Below are 17,761 nucleotides of genomic sequence, written 5' to 3'. Positions count from 1 at the left end.
ACAGGGTCCATGGAGCATTGTGAATACATAGGCCATGGAACAATGTGATGACAGGGGTCATGTAGCATTGTGATGACAGGGTCATGGAGCATTGTGATTACAGAGGTTATGGGGCACTGTGATGACAGGGGGCATGGGGCATTGTGATGAAAATTGTCCTGGAGCATTGTGATGACAGCGGTCACAGAGAATTGGGATGAAAGGTATCATGCAGCATTGTGATGACAACGGTCATGGATCATTTTGATGACAGGGGTCATGGAACATTCTGATAACAAGTTTCAAAAAGCATTTTGATGACAGGGGTCATGGAGCCTTGTGTTGAGACGGGCATGGAGCATTGTAATGATAGGATATCTGGAGCATTGTGATGAAAAGGGGATGGAGCATTTTGATGACAGGGTCCAAGGAGCATTGTGCTGACAATGGCATGGAGCATTGGGATGAAAAGGGTACTGGAGCACTGTGAGGAAAGGAGTCATGGATCATTGTGATGACAGGGGTCATGGAGCTTTGTGATGACTAGGGTCATGGAGCATTGTGATGACATGGTCAAGGAACATTGCGATGACAGAATTCTGGAGCATTGTGATGAAAGGGCATGGAGCATTGTGATTAAAGGTGACAAGGAGCATTGTGATGATATGGGCAGAGAACTTTGTGATGACAGGGGTCATGGAGCATTGAGATGAAAAGTGTCATGGAACACTGTGCTGACAGTGATCATGGAGCTTTTTGGTAAGAGAGGCCTTGGCGATTTGTGATGGCAGACGTCATGGGGCATTGTGATGACAGCGGTCTTGGAGCATTGTGATGAAAGGCGTCATGGAGCACTGTGATTACAGGGGCCATGAACATTGTGAATAAAAGGGCTATGGAGCATTCGGATGACAGGCTTCATGGAGCATGGTGATGAAAGTGATCATGGATCATTGTGATGACAAGTGTCCTGGAACCTTGTGATGACACGGTTCATGGAGCATTCTGATGACAAGGACCAAGGCGAATTGCGGTGACATCTGTCATGGGGCACTGTGATGACATTGGTCATCTAGAATTGTGATGAAAGGTATCATGGAGAACTCTGATGACAGGGGCCATGGAACATTGTGATGACAAAGGCCATGGAGCATTGTGATGACAAGTGTCATGGGGCATTTTGATGACATTGGCATGGAGCATTTTGATGACAAGAATTCTGGAGCATTTTGATGACAAGGGCATGGAGCATTGTGATGACAGTGCCCATGGAGCATTGTGATGAAAAGGGCAGGGAATATTGTGATGTATTGGTTCATGGAGAATTGTGATGAAAGGGGCCATGGAGCATTGAGATGATAGGCGTCATGAGGCAGGGTGATGACAGTGGTCATGGAGCATTGTGATGAAAGAGATCATGGAGCAATATCATAACAGGGGCCGTGGAGCATTGTGACGACAGGTGTATTGGAGCATTGTGATGAAAGTAGTCAGGGATCATTGTGATGACATCTGTCCTGGAACACTGAGATGACACGGTTCATCGAGTATTGTGATGACAAGGGTCATAGCGAATTGTGATGACAGGTGTCATGGGGCATTGTGATGACATTGATCATCTAGGAATTGTGATGAAATGAATCATGGAGCACTGTGATGACTGGGGGCATGAAGCATTGTTATGAAAATTGTCCTGGATTATTGTGATGACAGCAGTCATGGAGAATTGTGATGACACGGATTATGCAGCATTGTGTTGACAAGGGTATGGACTATTGTGATGACAATGGTCATGGAGCAATGTGAGGAAAGTTTTCATGGAACATCGTGATGAAAAGTGCCTGGGAGCTTTGTGACGATAGATGCCGTGGAGCCTTGTGATGAAAAGTGTCATGGAGCATTGTAATGAAAGGTTTCATTGTGCACTGTGATGACAAGGGGGATGGAGTATTGTGATGAAACTGGTCCTGGAGCATTGTGATAACAAAAGCCATGGAGCATTGTGATGACAGGCATCATGGAGCATTGTGAAGAAAGGGGCCATGGGGAATTGTAATGACAATAGAGAAATGTGATGAAAATGGTCAGCGAGCATAGTGATTAAAGTGGTCATTCAGAATTGTGATGAAAAGCGACATAGAGCATTGTGATGACAAAAGTCATGGGGAACTGTGATAACCAGGGTCATGTAGCATTGTGATGACACGGTCATGGAACATTGTGATGACAAGAATTATGGAGCATTGTGAGGAAAAAGGCATGGAGCATTGTGATTATAGGGGACATGGAACATTGTGATGACATGGGCAGGGAACACTGTGATGACAGGTGTTATGGAGCAATGTGATGACAATTGTCATGGAGCATTGTGATGAGAGGGGCCTTGGAGAACTGTGATGACAGGCGTCATGGAGCATTATGAAGAAAGGTGTTATGGAACACTGTGAATACAGGGGCCATGGACATTTGTGAATACAAAGGCCATGGAGCATTGAGATGACAGTGATCATGGAGCATTTTGATGAAAGTGGTAATGGATCATTTTGATGACAAGTGTCCTGGGACCCTATGATGACATGGTTCATGGAGCATTGTGATGACAATGGTCATGTCGAATTGTGATGACCATGTCATGGGGCATTGTGATGGCAGTGGTTATGTAGAAATGTGATTAAAGTGATTATGGAGCACAGTAATGAGAGGGGCCATGGAGCATTGTGATGACAAGTTTCATGGAGCATGGTGATGAAACGGAAATGGAGCATTATAATGGCAAGAGTTCTGGAGCCTTGTGATGACAAGGGCATGGATCATTGTGATTACAGGAGACATGGGGCATTGTGATGACATTGGCATGGAGCATCGTGATGACAGGGGTCATGGGGCATTGTGCTGAAAGCGGTCCTGGAGCATTGTGATGAAAAGCACTTTTGAGCATTGTGATGACAAGCGACATGGAGCATTGTGAATACAAGGGACATGGAGCCTTTGGGATGACAAGGGTCATGGATCATTGTAAAAAGAGATATCATTGGTCATTGTGATGACAGGGGCATGGAGAATTTTTTTGTAAGTTGCCATGGAGAATTGTGATGAAAAGGATCATGTGGATTTCTAATGACAAGGGCCATGGAGCCTTGTGATGAAACAAATCTTGGAGTATTTTGATGAAAGTTGTCATGGAGCATTGCGATGAAAAGCACCAAGGAACATTGTGATGACAACGGCCATCGAGCATTGTGATGACAAGTGTCATAGAGCATTGTGATGACAGGTTTCATGGAGCATCGTGATGACAAATGCCATGGAGAATTGTGATGAGAGGTGGCATTGGGCCTTGTGATGAAAGGGGTCATGTAATACTTTAATTACAGGGGCCATGGAGCATTGTGATAACAAATGACATGGAGAATAGCGATGACAGGCATCATAGAGCATTGTGTTGACAAGTGCCATTTAGCATTTTGATGACAGGTGTCATCAGGCATTGTGTTGACAGGGGTCATGGAGCATTGTAATGACAAAGGCCATAGAGCATTGTGATGACAGGGGTCATGGAGCACTGTGATGACATGGGCCATGGAGCATTGTGAAGACAAGATTCATGGAGCATTGTGATGACACGGGCATGAAGCATGGTGATGACAACAGACCTGGCGCATTGTGTTGAGACAGGCATGGAACATTGTAATGATAGGATATCTGGATCATTGTGATGAAAAGGGGATGGAGCATTTTGATGACACTGTCCAAGGAGCATTGTGCTGACAATGGCATGGAGCATTGTGATGAAAAGTGTACTGGAGCACTGTGAGGAAAGGAATCATGGATCATTGTGATGACAGGGTTCATGGAGCTTTGTGATAACAAGGGTCATGGAGCATTGTGATGACACGGTCAAGGAACATTGCGATGATAAGAATTCTGGAGCATTGTGATGAAAGGGCATGGAACATTGTGATTAAAGGTGACAAGGAGCATTGTGATGATATGGGCAGAGAACTTTGTGATGACAGGGGTCATGGAGCATTGTGATGAAAAGTGTCAGGGAACATTGTGCTCACAGGGATCATGGAGCGTTTTGGTAAGAGAGGCCTTGGAGATTTGTGATGGCAGGCGTCATGAGGCATTGTCATGACAGCACTCTTGGAGCATTGTGATGAAAGGCGTCATGGAGCACTGTGATTACAGGGGCCATGGAGCATTGTGAATACAAAGGCTATGGAGCATTGAGATGACAGGGTTCATGGAGCAGTGTGATGACAGCGGTCACAGAGATTTGGGATGAAAGGTATCATGCTGCATTGTGATGAAAACGGTCACGGATCATTTTGATGACAGGGGTCATGGAACATTCTGATAACAAGATTCATAAAGCATTTTGATGACAGGGGTCATGTAGCATTCTGTTGAGACGGGTATGGATCATTGTAATGATTGGATATCTGGAGCACTGTGATGGAAAGGGGATGGAGCATTTTGATGACAGGGTCCAAGGAGCATTGTGCTGACAATGGCATGGAGCATTGAGATGAAAAGGGTACTGGAGCACTGTGAGGAAAGGAGTCATGGATCATTGTGATGACAGGGGTCATGGAGCTTTGTGATGACAAGTGTCCTGGAACCTAGTGATGGCACGGTTCATGGAGCATTGTGATGACAAGGACCATGGCGAATTGTGATGAAATCTGTCATGGGACATTGTGATGACAGTGGTCATATAGAATTGTGATGAAAGGTATCATGGAGCACTGTGATGACAGGGCCCATGGAACATTGTGATGACAAAGGCCATTGAGCATTGTGATAACAAATGTCATGGAGCATGGTGATGAAACGGACATGGAGCATTATATTGACAAGAGTTCTGGAGCCTTGTGATGACAAGGGCATGGAGCATTGTGATTACAGGGGCCATGGAGCAGTGTGATGACAAAGGATTGGAACACTGTGATGACAAGGGCCATGGAGCATTGTGATTACAGGGGTCATGGGGCATTGTGATGAGTGAGGTCATGAAGAATTGAGATGAAACGGGTCATGAAGCACTGTGATTACAGGGGCCATGGAGCATTGTGATGACAAAGGCCATGGAGCATTGTGATGAGAGGTGTCATGGAGCATTGAGATGAAACGGGTCATGGACCATTACGATGACAGGGGTCATGGAGAATTGTGATGACAGTGGCCATGGGGAATTTGGATGAAAGGCGTACTGGAGCATTGTGAGGAAATATATCATGGAGCATTGTGATGACAACTTCCATTTAGCATTTTGATAACTGGGGTCATCAGGCATTTGTTGACAGGGGTCACGGAGAATTGTGATGACAAAGGCCATAGAGCATTGTGATGACAGGGGTCATGGAGCACTGTGAAGACATGGGCCATGGAGCATTGTGAAGACAAGATTCATGGAGCATTGTGATGACACGTTCAAGGAACATTGCGTTGACAAGAATTCTGGAGCATTGTGATGAAAGGGCATGGAGCATTGTGATTAAAGGTGACAAAGAGCATTGTTATGATATGGGCAGAGAACTTTGTGATGACAGGGTCATGGAGCAGTGTGATGAATAGTGTCATGGAACATTGTGCTGATAGGGATCATGAAGCTTTTTGGTAAGAGAGGCCTTGGAGATTTGTGATGACAGGCATCATGGGGCATTGTGATGACAGCAGTCTTGGAGCATTGTAATGAAAGGGGTCATGGAGCACTGTGATTACAGGGACCATGGAGCATTGTGAATACCAAGGCTATGGAGTATTGAGATGACAGGATTCATGGAGCATTGTGAAGAAATTGATCATGGATCACTGTGATGACAAGTGTCCTGGTACCTTGTGATGACACGGTTCATGGAGCATTGTGATGACAAGGACCATGGCGAATTGTGGTGACATCTGTCATGGGGTGTTGTGATGACAGTGGTCATCTAGAATTGTGATGAAAGGTATCATGGAGCACTGTGATGATAGGGGCCATGGAATATTGTGATGACAAAGGCCATGGAGCATTGTGATGAAAAGTGAAATGGAGCATGGTGATGTAACGGATATGGAGCATTAAAATGACAAGAGTTCTGGAGCCTTGTGATGACAAGGGCATGGAGCATTGTGATTACAGGGGCCATGGAGCAGTGTGATGACAAAGGCTTGGAGCACTGTGATGACAAGGGGCATGGAGCATTGTGATTACAGGGGTCATGGTGCATTGTGATGAGTGAGGTCATGGAGTATTTTGATGAAACGGATCATGGAGCACTGTGATTAGAGGGGCCATGGAGCATTCTGATGACAAGTGTCATGCAATATTGTGGTGACACAGGTCATGGAGAATTTTGATGAGAGTGGCCTTGGAGCACAGTGATGAGAGACGTCATGGGGAATTATGGTGACAGTGGTCAAGGAGCATTGTGATGAAAGTGTTCATGGAGCAACGCGATTATCGGGACAATGGAGCATTGTGAATACAAAGGCCATGGAGCATTGAGATAACAGGATTCATGGAGCATTGGGATGAAAGTGGTCATGGATCACTGTGAGGACAAGTGTCCTGGAACCTAGTGATGACACAGCTCATACAGCATTGAGATGACAAGGACCAAGGCGAGTTGTGATGACACGTGTCATGGGGCATTGTGATGACATTGTTCATCTTGCATTGTGATGACAGTGGTCATGTAGAATTTTGATTAAAGGTATCATGGAACACTGTGATGACAAAGGCCAAGGAACATTTTGCTGTCAAGTGTCATTGAGCAATGGGATGACACGGGAATGGAGTATTATGATGACAAGGGTTCTGGAGCGTTGTGATGACAAGGGCATGGAGCATTGTTATTACATGGGCCATGGAACATTGTGATGACAATGGCATGGAGGATTGTGATGACAGGGGTCATTGAGCATTGTGATTACAAAGACCCTGAGGCATTGTGATGACAGGGGCATTGGAGCATTGTGATTACAATGGTCATACAGCATTGTGATGACCGGGGTCATAGAGCATTGTGATGAGAAAGACCATGGAGCATGGTGATGACAGAGGCCATGGAACATTGTGATGACAAGGCCATGTACCTTTGTGATTACAAGGGTCACGGAGCATTGTGATGACAAGGGCAGGGAACGCTGTTGTGACCAGGGTCATGGAGCATTTTGATAAAAACTTTCATGGAACGTTGTGATGACAGGGGTCATGAAGTATTGTGAATACATAGGCCATGGAACAATGGGATGACAGCGGTCATGTAGCATTGTGATGACAGGGTCATGGAGCATTGTGATGACAAGTGTCATGCGGCATTTTGATGACATTGGCATGGAGCATTATGATGACAAGGGTTCTGGAGCAATTGATGACAAGGGCATGGAGCATTGTGATGACAGGGGCCATGGAACATTGTGATGACAAAGTCCATGGAGCATTGTGATGAGAAGTGTCATGGGGCATTTTGATGACATTGGCATGGAGCATAATAATGACAAGAGTTCTGGAGCATTTTGATGACAGGGCCCATGGCGCATTGTGATGAAAAGGGCATGGAACACTGTGATGACTGGGTTCATGGAGCATTGTGATGAAAGGGGCCATGGAGCATTGCGATGACAGGCATCATCAGGCATGGTGATGACAAAGTTCATGGAGCATTGTGAAGAAAGAGTTGATGGAGCAATATGATAACAGGGGCCATGGAGCATTGTGATGACAGGTGTATTGGAGCATTGTGATGAAAGTAGTCATGGATCATGGTGATGACATGTGTCCTGGAACACTGTGATGACACGGTTCATCGAGTATTGTGATGACAAGGGTCATAGCGAATTGTGATGACAGGTGTCATGAGGCATTGTGATGACATTGATCATCTAGGAATTGTGATGAAAGGTATCATGGAGCACTGTGATGACTCGGGACTTGAAGCATTGGTATGAAAATTGTCCTGGTTTATTGTGATGACAGCAGTCATGGAGAATTGTGATGACAGGGATTATGCAGCATTGTGTTGACAAGGGTATGGACTATTGTGATGACAATGGTCATGGAGCAATGTGATGAAAGTTTTCATGGAATATCGTGATGAAAAGTGCCTGGGAGCATTGTGACGATAAAGGCCATGGAGCATTGTGATGACAAGTGTCATGGAGCATTGTAATGAAACGATTCATTGTGCACTGTGATGACAAGGGGGATGGAGTATTGTGATGAAACTGGTCCTGGAGCATTGTGATAACAAAAGCCATGGAGCATTGTGATGACAGGCATCATGGAGCATTGTGAAGAAAGGGGCCATGGGGAATTGTAATGACAATAGAGAAATGTGATGAAAATGGTCAGCGAGCATAGTGATTAAAGTTGTGATTTAGAATTGTGATGAAAAACGACATAGAGCATTGTGATGACAAAGGTCATGGAGAACAGTGATGACCAGGGTCATGTAGCATTGTGATGACACGGTCATGGAACATTGTGATGACAAGAATTCTGGAGCATTGTGATGACAAGGGTCATGGAGCATTGTGATGCCACGGTCATGGAACATGGTGATGACAAGAATTCTGGAGCATTGTGAGGAAATAGGCATTGAGCATTGTGATTATAGGGGACATGGAGCATTGTGATGACATGGGTAGTTAACACTGTGATGACAGGTGTTATGGAGCAATGTGATGACAAGTGTCATGGAGCATTGTGATGAGAGGGGCCTTGGAGAATTGTGATGACAGGCGTCATGGGGCATTGAGATGGCAATGGTCATGGAGCATTATGATGAAAGGTGTTATGGAACACTGTGATTACAGGGGCCATGGAGCATTCTGAATAAAAAGGTCATGGAGCATTGAGGTAACAGACTTCATGGAGCATTGTGATGAAAGTGGTCATGGATCACTGTGATGACAAGTATCCTGGAACCTAGTGATGACACGGTTCAAACAGCATTGAGATGACAAGGGCCAAGGCGATTTGTGATGACACTTGTCATGGGGCATTGTGATGACATTGGTCAACTTGCATTGTGATGACAGTGGTCATGTAGAATTTTGATTAAAAGTATCATGGAGCACTGTGATGACAAAGGCCAAGGAACATTTTGCTGACAAGTATCATTGAGCAATGGGATGACACAGGAATGGAGTATTATGATGACAAGTGTTCTGGAGCATTGTGATGACAATGGCATGCAGCATTGTGATGACAGGGATCATTGAGCATTGTGATTACAAAGCCCAAGAGGCATTGTATTGACAGGGGCCTTGGAGCATTGTGATGACAATGGTCATCAAGCATTGTGAGGACAGGGGTCATAGAGCATTGTGATGAGAAAGACCATGGAGCATGGTGATGACAGAGGCCATGGAACCTTGTGATGACAAGGCCATGTACCATTGTGATTACAAGGGTCATGGAGCATTGTGATGACAAGGGCTGGGAACCTTGTCTTGACCGGGGTTATGTAGCAGTTTGATGACAACTTTCATGGAACATTGTGATGACAGGTGTCATGGAGCATTGTGTTGAAAGGGAACATGGAGAACTGTGATTACAGGGTCCATGGAGCATTGTGAATACATAGGCCATGGAACAATGTGATGACAGGGGTCATGTAGCATTGTGATGACAGGGTCATGGAGCATTGTGATTACAGGGGTTATGGGGCACCGTGATGACAGGGGGCATGGAGCATTGTGATGAGAAGTGTCATGGGGCATTTTGATGACATTGGCATGGAGCATAATAATGACAAGAGTTCTGGAGCATTTTGATGACAGGGCCCATGGCGCATTGTGATGAAAAGGGCATGGAACACTGTGATGATTGGGTTCATGGAGCATTGTGATGAAAGGGGCCATGGAGCATTGCGATGACAGGCATCATGAGGCATGGTGATGACAGTGTTCATGGAGCATTGTGAAGAAAGAGATGATGGAGCAATATGATAACAGGGGCCATGGAGCATTGTGATGACGGGTGCATTGGAGCATTGTGATGAAAGTAGTCATGGATCATGGTGATGACATGTGTCCTGGAACACTGTGATGACACGGTTCATCGAGTATTGTGATGACAAGTGTCATAGCGAATTGTGATGACAGGTGTCATGAGGCATTGTGATGACATTGATCATCTAGGAATTGTGATGAAAGGTATCATGGAGCACTGTGATGACTCGGGACTTGAAGCATTGGTATGAAAATTGTCCTGGTTTATTGTGATGACAGCAGTCATGGAGAATTGTGATGACAGGGATTATGCAGCATTGTGTTGACAAGGGTATGGACTATTGTGATGACAATGGTCATGGAGCAATGTGATGAAAGTTTTCATGGAATATCGTGATGAAAAGTGCCTGGGAGCATTGTGACGATAAAGGCCATGGAGCATTGTGATGACAAGTGTCATGGAGCATTGTAATGAAACGATTCATTGTGCACTGTGATGACAAGGGGGATGGAGTATTGTGATGAAACTGGTCCTGGAGCATTGTGATAACAAAAGCCATGGAGCATTGTGATGACAGGCATCATGGAGCATTGTGAAGAAAGGGGCCATGGGGAATTGTAATGACAATAGAGAAATGTGATGAAAATGGTCAGCGAGCATAGTGATTAAAGTTGTGATTTAGAATTGTGATGAAAAACGACATAGAGCATTGTGATGACAAAGGTCATGGAGAACAGTGATGACCAGGGTCATGTAGCATTGTGATGACACGGTCATGGAACATTGTGATGACAAGAATTCTGGAGCATTGTGATGACAAGGGTCATGGAGCATTGTGATGCCACGGTCATGGAACATGGTGATGACAAGAATTCTGGAGCATTGTGAGGAAATAGGCATTGAGCATTGTGATTATAGGGGACATGGAGCATTGTGATGACATGGGTAGTTAACACTGTGATGACAGGTGTTATGGAGCAATGTGATGACAAGTGTCATGGAGCATTGTGATGAGAGGGGCCTTGGAGAATTGTGATGACAGGCGTCATGGGGCATTGAGATGGCAATGGTCATGGAGCATTATGATGAAAGGTGTTATGGAACACTGTGATTACAGGGGCCATGGAGCATTCTGAATAAAAAGGTCATGGAGCATTGAGGTAACAGACTTCATGGAGCATTGTGATGAAAGTGGTCATGGATCACTGTGATGACAAGTATCCTGGAACCTAGTGATGACACGGTTCAAACAGCATTGAGATGACAAGGGCCAAGGCGATTTGTGATGACACTGGTCATGGGGCATTGTGATGACATTGGTCAACTTGCATTGTGATGACAGTGGTCATGTAGAATTTTGATTAAAAGTATCATGGAGCACTGTGATGACAAAGGCCAAGGAACATTTTGCTGACAAGTATCATTGAGCAATGGGATGACACAGGAATGGAGTATTATGATGACAAGTGTTCTGGAGCATTGTGATGACAATGGCATGCAGCATTGTGATGACAGGGATCATTGAGCATTGTGATTACAAAGCCCAAGAGGCATTGTATTGACAGGGGCCTTGGAGCATTGTGATGACAATGGTCATCAAGCATTGTGAGGACAGGGGTCATAGAGCATTGTGATGAGAAAGACCATGGAGCATGGTGATGACAGAGGCCATGGAACCTTGTGATGACAAGGCCATGTACCATTGTGATTACAAGGGTCATGGAGCATTGTGATGACAAGGGCTGGGAACCTTGTCTTGACCGGGGTTATGTAGCAGTTTGATGACAACTTTCATGGAACATTGTGATGACAGGTGTCATGGAGCATTGTGTTGAAAGGGAACATGGAGAACTGTGATTACAGGGTCCATGGAGCATTGTGAATACATAGGCCATGGAACAATGTGATGACAGGGGTCATGTAGCATTGTGATGACAGGGTCATGGAGCATTGTGATTACAGGGGTTATGGGGCACCGTGATGACAGGGGGCATGGAGCATTGTGATGAGAAGTGTCATGGGGCATTTTGATGACATTGGCATGGAGCATAATAATGACAAGAGTTCTGGAGCATTTTGATGACAAGGGCATGGAGCATTTTGATGACAGGGCCCATGGCGCATTGTGATGAAAAGGGCATGGAACACTGTGATGACTGGGTTCATGGAGCATTGTGATGAAAGGGGCCATGGAGCATTGCGATGACAGGCATCATGAGGCATGGTGATGACAGTGTTCATGGAGCATTGTGAAGAAAGAGATGATGGAGCAATATGATAACAGGGGCCATGGAGCATTGTGATGACAGGTGCATTGGAGCATTGTGATGAAAGTAGTCATGGATCATGGTGATGACATGTGTCCTGGAACACTGTGATGACACGGTTCATCGAGTATTGTGATGACAAGTGTCATAGCGAATTGTGATGACAGGTGTCATGAGGCATTGTGATGACATTGATCATCTAGGAATTGTGATGAAAGGTATCATGGAGCACTGTGATGACTCGGGACTTGAAGCATTGGTATGAAAATTGTCCTGGAATATTGTGATGACAGCAGTCATGGAGAATTGTGATGACAGGGATTATGCAGCATTGTGTTGACAAGGGTATGGACTATTGTGATGACAATGGTCATGGAGCAATGTGATGAAAGTTTTCATGGAATATCGTGATGAAAAGTGCCTGGGAGCATTGTGACGATAAAGGCCATGGAGCATTGTGATGACAAGTGTCATGGAGCATTGTAATGAAACGATTCATTGTGCACTGTGATGACAAGGGGGATGGAGTATTGTGATGAAACTGGTCCTGGAGCATTGTGATAACAAAAGCCATGGAGCATTGTGATGACAGGCATCATGGAGCATTGTGAAGAAAGGGGCCATGGGGAATTGTAATGACAATAGAGAAATGTGATGAAAATGGTCAGCGAGCATAGTGATTAAAGTTGTGATTTAGAATTGTGATGAAAAACGATATAGAGCATTGTGATGACAAAGGTCATGGAGAACTGTGATGACCAGGGTCATGTAGCATTGTGATGACACGGTCATGGATCATTGTGATGACAAGAATTCTGGAGCATTGTGATGACAAGTGTCATGGAGCATTGTGATGCCACGGTCATGGAACATTGTGATGAGAAGAATTCTGGAGCACTGTGAGGAAATAGGCATTGAGCATTGTGATTATAGGGGACATGGAGCCTTGTGATGACATGGGTAGGGAACACTGTGATGACAGGTGTTATGGAGCAATGTGATGACAAGTGTCATGGAGCATTGTGATGAGAGGGGCCTTGGAGAATTGTGATGACAGGCGTCATGGGGCATTGAGATGGCAATGGTCATGGAGCATTATGATGAAAGGTGTTATGGAACACTGTGATTACAGGGGCCATGGAGCATTGTGAATACAAAGGTCATGGAGCATTGAGGTAACAGACTTCATGGAGCATTGTGATGAAAGTGGTCATGGATCACTGTGATGACAAGTGTCCTGGAACCTAGTGATGACACGGTTCATAGAGCATTGAGATGACAGGGCCAAGGCGATTTGTGATGACACGTGTCATGGGGCATTGTGATGACATTGGTCAACTTGCATTGTGATGACAGTGGTCATGTAGAATTTTGATTAAAGGTATCATGGAGCACTGTGATGACAAAGGCCAAGGAACATTTTGCTGACAAGTGTCATTGAGCAATGGGATGACACGGGAATGGAGTATTATGATGACAAGGGTTCTGGACCGTTGTGATGACAAGGGCATGGAGCATTGTTATTACATGAGCCATGGAGCATTGTGATGACAATGGCATGGAGCATTGTGATGACAGGGTTCATTGAGCATTGTGATTACAAAGACCATGAGGCATTGTGATGACAGGGGCATTGGAGCATTGTGATGACAATGGTCATCAAGCATTGTGATGACAGGGGTCATAGAGCATTGTGATGAGAAAGACCATGGAGCATGGTGATGACAGAGGCCATGGAACCTTGTGATGACAAGGCCATGTACCATTGTGATTACAAGGGTCATGGAGCATTGTGATGACAAGTGCTGGGAACCTTGTCCTGACCGGGGTTATGTAGCAGTTTGATGACAACTTTCATGGAACGTTGTGATGACAGGTGTCATGGAGCATTGTGTTGAAAGGGAACATGGAGAACTGTGATTACAGGGTCCATGGAGCATTGTGAATACATAGGCCATGGAACAATGTGATGACAGGGGTCATGTAGCTTTGTGATGACAGGGTCATGGAGCATTGTGATTACAGGGGTTATGGGGCACCGTGATGACAGGGGGCATGGAGCATTGTGATGAAAATTGTCCGGGAGCATTGTGATGACAGCGGTCACAGAGAATTGGGATGAAAGGTTTCATGCAGCATTGTGATGACAACGGTCATGGATCATTTTGATGAAAAGGTCATGGAACATTCTGATAACAAGTCTCATAAAGCATTTTGATGACAGGGGTCATGTAGCATTGTGTTGAGACGGGCATGGAGCATTGTAATGATAGGATATCTGGAGCATTGTGACGAAAAGGGGAAGGAGCATTTTGATGACAGGGTCCAAGGAGCATTGTGCTGACAATGGCATGGAGCATTGTGATAAAAGGGTACTCTAGCACTGTGAGGAAAGGAGTCATGGATCTTTGTGATGACAGGGGTCATGTAGCTTTGTGATGACTAGGGTCATGGAGCATTGTGATGACACGTTCAAGGAACATTGCGTTGACAAGAATTCTGGAGCATTGTGATGAAAGGGCATGGAGCATTGTGATTAAAGGTGACAAGGAGCATTGTGATGATATGGGCAGAGAACTTTGTGATGAAAGGGTCATGGAGCAGTGTGATGAATAGTGTCATGGAACATTGTGCTGACAGGGATCATGAAGCTTTTTGGTAAGAGAGGCCTTGGAGACTTGTGATGGCAGGCATCATGGGGCATTGTGATGACAGCAGTCTTGGGGCATTGTGATGAAAGGGGTCATGGAGCACTGTGATTACAGGGAGCATGGAGCATTGTGAATACCAAGGCTATTGAGTATTGAGATGACAGGATTCATGGAGCATTGTGATGAAATTGATCCTGGATCATTGTGATGACAAGTGTCCTGGTACCTTGTGATGACACGGTTCATGGAGCATTGTGATGACAAGGACCATGGCGAATTGTGGTGACATCTGTCATGGGGCATTGTGATGACAGCGGTCTTCTAGAATTGTGATGAAAGGTATCATGGAGCACTGTGATGATAGGGGCCATGGAATATGGTGATGACAAAGGCCATGGAGCATTGTGATGACAAGTGACATGGAGCATGGTGATGTAATGGATATGGAGCATTAAAATGACAAGAGTTCTGGAGCCTTGTGATGACAAGGGCATGGAGCATTGTGATTACAGGGGCCATGGAACAGTGTGATGACAAAGGCTTGGAGCACTGTGATGACAAGGGGCATGGAGCATTGTGATTACAGGGGTCATGGGGCATTGTGATGAGTGAGGTCATGGAGTATTTTGATGAAACGGATCATGGAGCACTGTGATTAGAGGGTCCATGAAGCATTGTGATGACAAGTGTCATGCAATATTGTGGTGACACAGGTCATGGAGAATTTTGATGAGAGTGGCCTTGGAGCACAGTGATGAGAGACGTCATGGGGAATTATGGTGACAGTGGTCAAGGAGCATTGTGATGAAAGTGTTCATGGAGCAACGCGATTATCGGGACAATGGAGCATTGTGAATACAAAGGCCATGGAGCATTGAGATAACAGGATTCATGGAGCATTGGGATGAAAGTGGTCATGGATCACTGTGAGGACAAGTGTCCTGGAACCTAGTGATGACACAGCTCATACAGCATTGAGATGACAAGGGCCAAGGCGAGGTGTGATGACACGCGTCATGGGGCATTGTGATGACATTGTTCATCTTGCATTGTGATGACAGGGGCATTGGAGCATTGTGATCACAATGGTCATCAAGCTTTGTGATGACAGGTGTCATAGAGCATTGTGATGAGAAAGACCATGGAGCATGGAGATGACAGAGGCCATGGAACATTGTGATGACAAAGCCATGTACCATTGTGATTACAAGGGTCACGGAGCATTGTGATGACAAGGGCAGGGAAACTTGTGGTGACCGGGGTCATGGAGCATTGTGGTGACATGTGTCATGGAGCATTGAGATGAAACGGGTCATGGACCATTACGATGACAGGGGTCATGGAGAATTGTGATGACAGTGGCCATGGGGAATTTGGATTAAAGGCGTACTGGAGCATTGTAAGAAAATGTTTCATGGAGCATTGTGATGACAAGGGCCATGGAGCATCGTGATGACAGGGGTCAAGGGGCATTGTGCTGAAAGCGGTCATGGAGCATTGCGATGAAAAGCGCTATAGAGCATTGTGATGACAAGGGCCAAGGAGCATTGTGAATACAAGGAACATGGAGCCTTGTTATGGCAAGGGTCATGGATCATAGTAAAAACAGGTATCATTTGGCATTGTGATGACAGGGGCATAGAGCATTTTTATGTAAGTTGCCATGGAGAATTGTGATGAAAGGGATCATGTGGATTTGTAATGACTTGGGCCAAGGACCATTGTGATGAAACAAATCTTGGAGTACTTTGATGAAAGTTGTCATGGAGCATTGTGATGAAAAGCACAAAGGAACATTGTGTTGACAAGGGCCATCGAGCATTGTGATGACAAGTGTCATGGAGCATTGTGATGACAGGTGTCATGGAGCATCGTGATGACAAATGCCAAGGTGAATTGTGATGAGAGGTGGCATTGGGCATTGTGATGAAAGGGGTCATGGAGTACTGTGATTATAGGGGCCATGGAGCATTTTGAAAACAAGTGACATGGAGAATAGTGATGACAGGCGTCATAGAGCATTGTGATGACAAGTGCCATTTAGCATTTTGATGACAGGGGTCATCAGGCATTGTGTTGATAGGGGTCACGGAGCATTGTGATGACAAAGGCCATAGAGCATTGTGATGACAGGGGTCATGGAGCACTGTGATGACATGGGCCATGGAGCATTGTGAAGACAAGATTCGTGGAGCATTGTGATGACACGGGCATGAAGCATGGTGATGACAACAGACCTGGAGCATTGTGATGACAAGGGCCATGGAGCATTGTGATGACACGGACATGGAACATTGTGAGGACAAGAATTCTGGAGCATTGTGAGGAAAAAGGCATGGAGCATTGTGATTATAGGGGACATGGAGCATTGTGATGACATGGGCAGGGAACACTGTGATGACAGGTGTTATGGAGCAATGTGATGACAAGTGTCATGGAGCATTCTGATGAGAGGGGCCTTGGAGAACTGTGATGACAGGCGTCATGGGGCATTGAGATGGTAGTGGTCATGGAGCATTGTGAAGAAAGGTGTTATGGAGCACTATGATTACAGGGGCCATGGAGCTTTGTGAATACAAAGGCCATGGAGCATTGAGATGACAGTGGTCATGGAGCATTGTGATGAAAGTGGTAATGGATCATTGTGATGACAAGTGTCCTGGGACACTGTGATGACATGGTTCATGGAGCATTGTGATGACAATGGTCATGGCGAATTGTGATGACAATGTCATGGGGCATTGTGAGGGCAGTGGTCATCTAGAAATGTGATTAAAGTTATTATGGAGCACAATAATGAGAGGGGCCATGGAGCATTGTGATGACAAGTTTCATGGAGCATGGTGATGAAACGTACATGGAGCATTATAATGGCAAGAGTTCTGGAGCCTTGTGATGACAAGGGCATGGAGCATTGT

The 17,761-nt window shown here is 45.3% G+C and overlaps 2 long non-coding RNA genes across 2 annotated transcripts; one reads left to right on the top strand and one right to left on the bottom strand.

Annotated features, from left to right (window-relative positions):
- Positions 1-3,808: 3,808 nt before the first annotated feature.
- Positions 3,809-8,539, top strand: LOC309653477. The gene is made up of 2 exons (XR_014259212.1): positions 3,809-3,875; positions 8,391-8,539. It is a non-coding gene; the product is annotated as an uncharacterized lncRNA (long non-coding RNA).
- A 4,308-nt stretch (positions 8,540-12,847) lies between these two features.
- LOC309653476 lies at positions 12,848-17,194 on the bottom strand. The gene is made up of 2 exons (XR_014259211.1): positions 17,081-17,194; positions 12,848-13,081 (listed from the first exon to the last, which is right to left on the bottom strand). It is a non-coding gene; the product is annotated as an uncharacterized lncRNA (long non-coding RNA).
- Between the last annotated feature and the right edge of the window lie 567 nt (positions 17,195-17,761).

The sequence above is a fragment of the Balaenoptera physalus genome, assembly GCF_965194825.1.
Source record: "Balaenoptera physalus genome assembly, contig: HAP1_SCAFFOLD_680, whole genome shotgun sequence".
In the NCBI taxonomy this organism is placed as follows: Eukaryota; Metazoa; Chordata; class Mammalia; order Artiodactyla; family Balaenopteridae; genus Balaenoptera; species Balaenoptera physalus.
The sequence above is the reverse complement of the archived record's forward strand: the minus strand, read 5'-3'. Positions and strand labels throughout refer to the sequence as shown.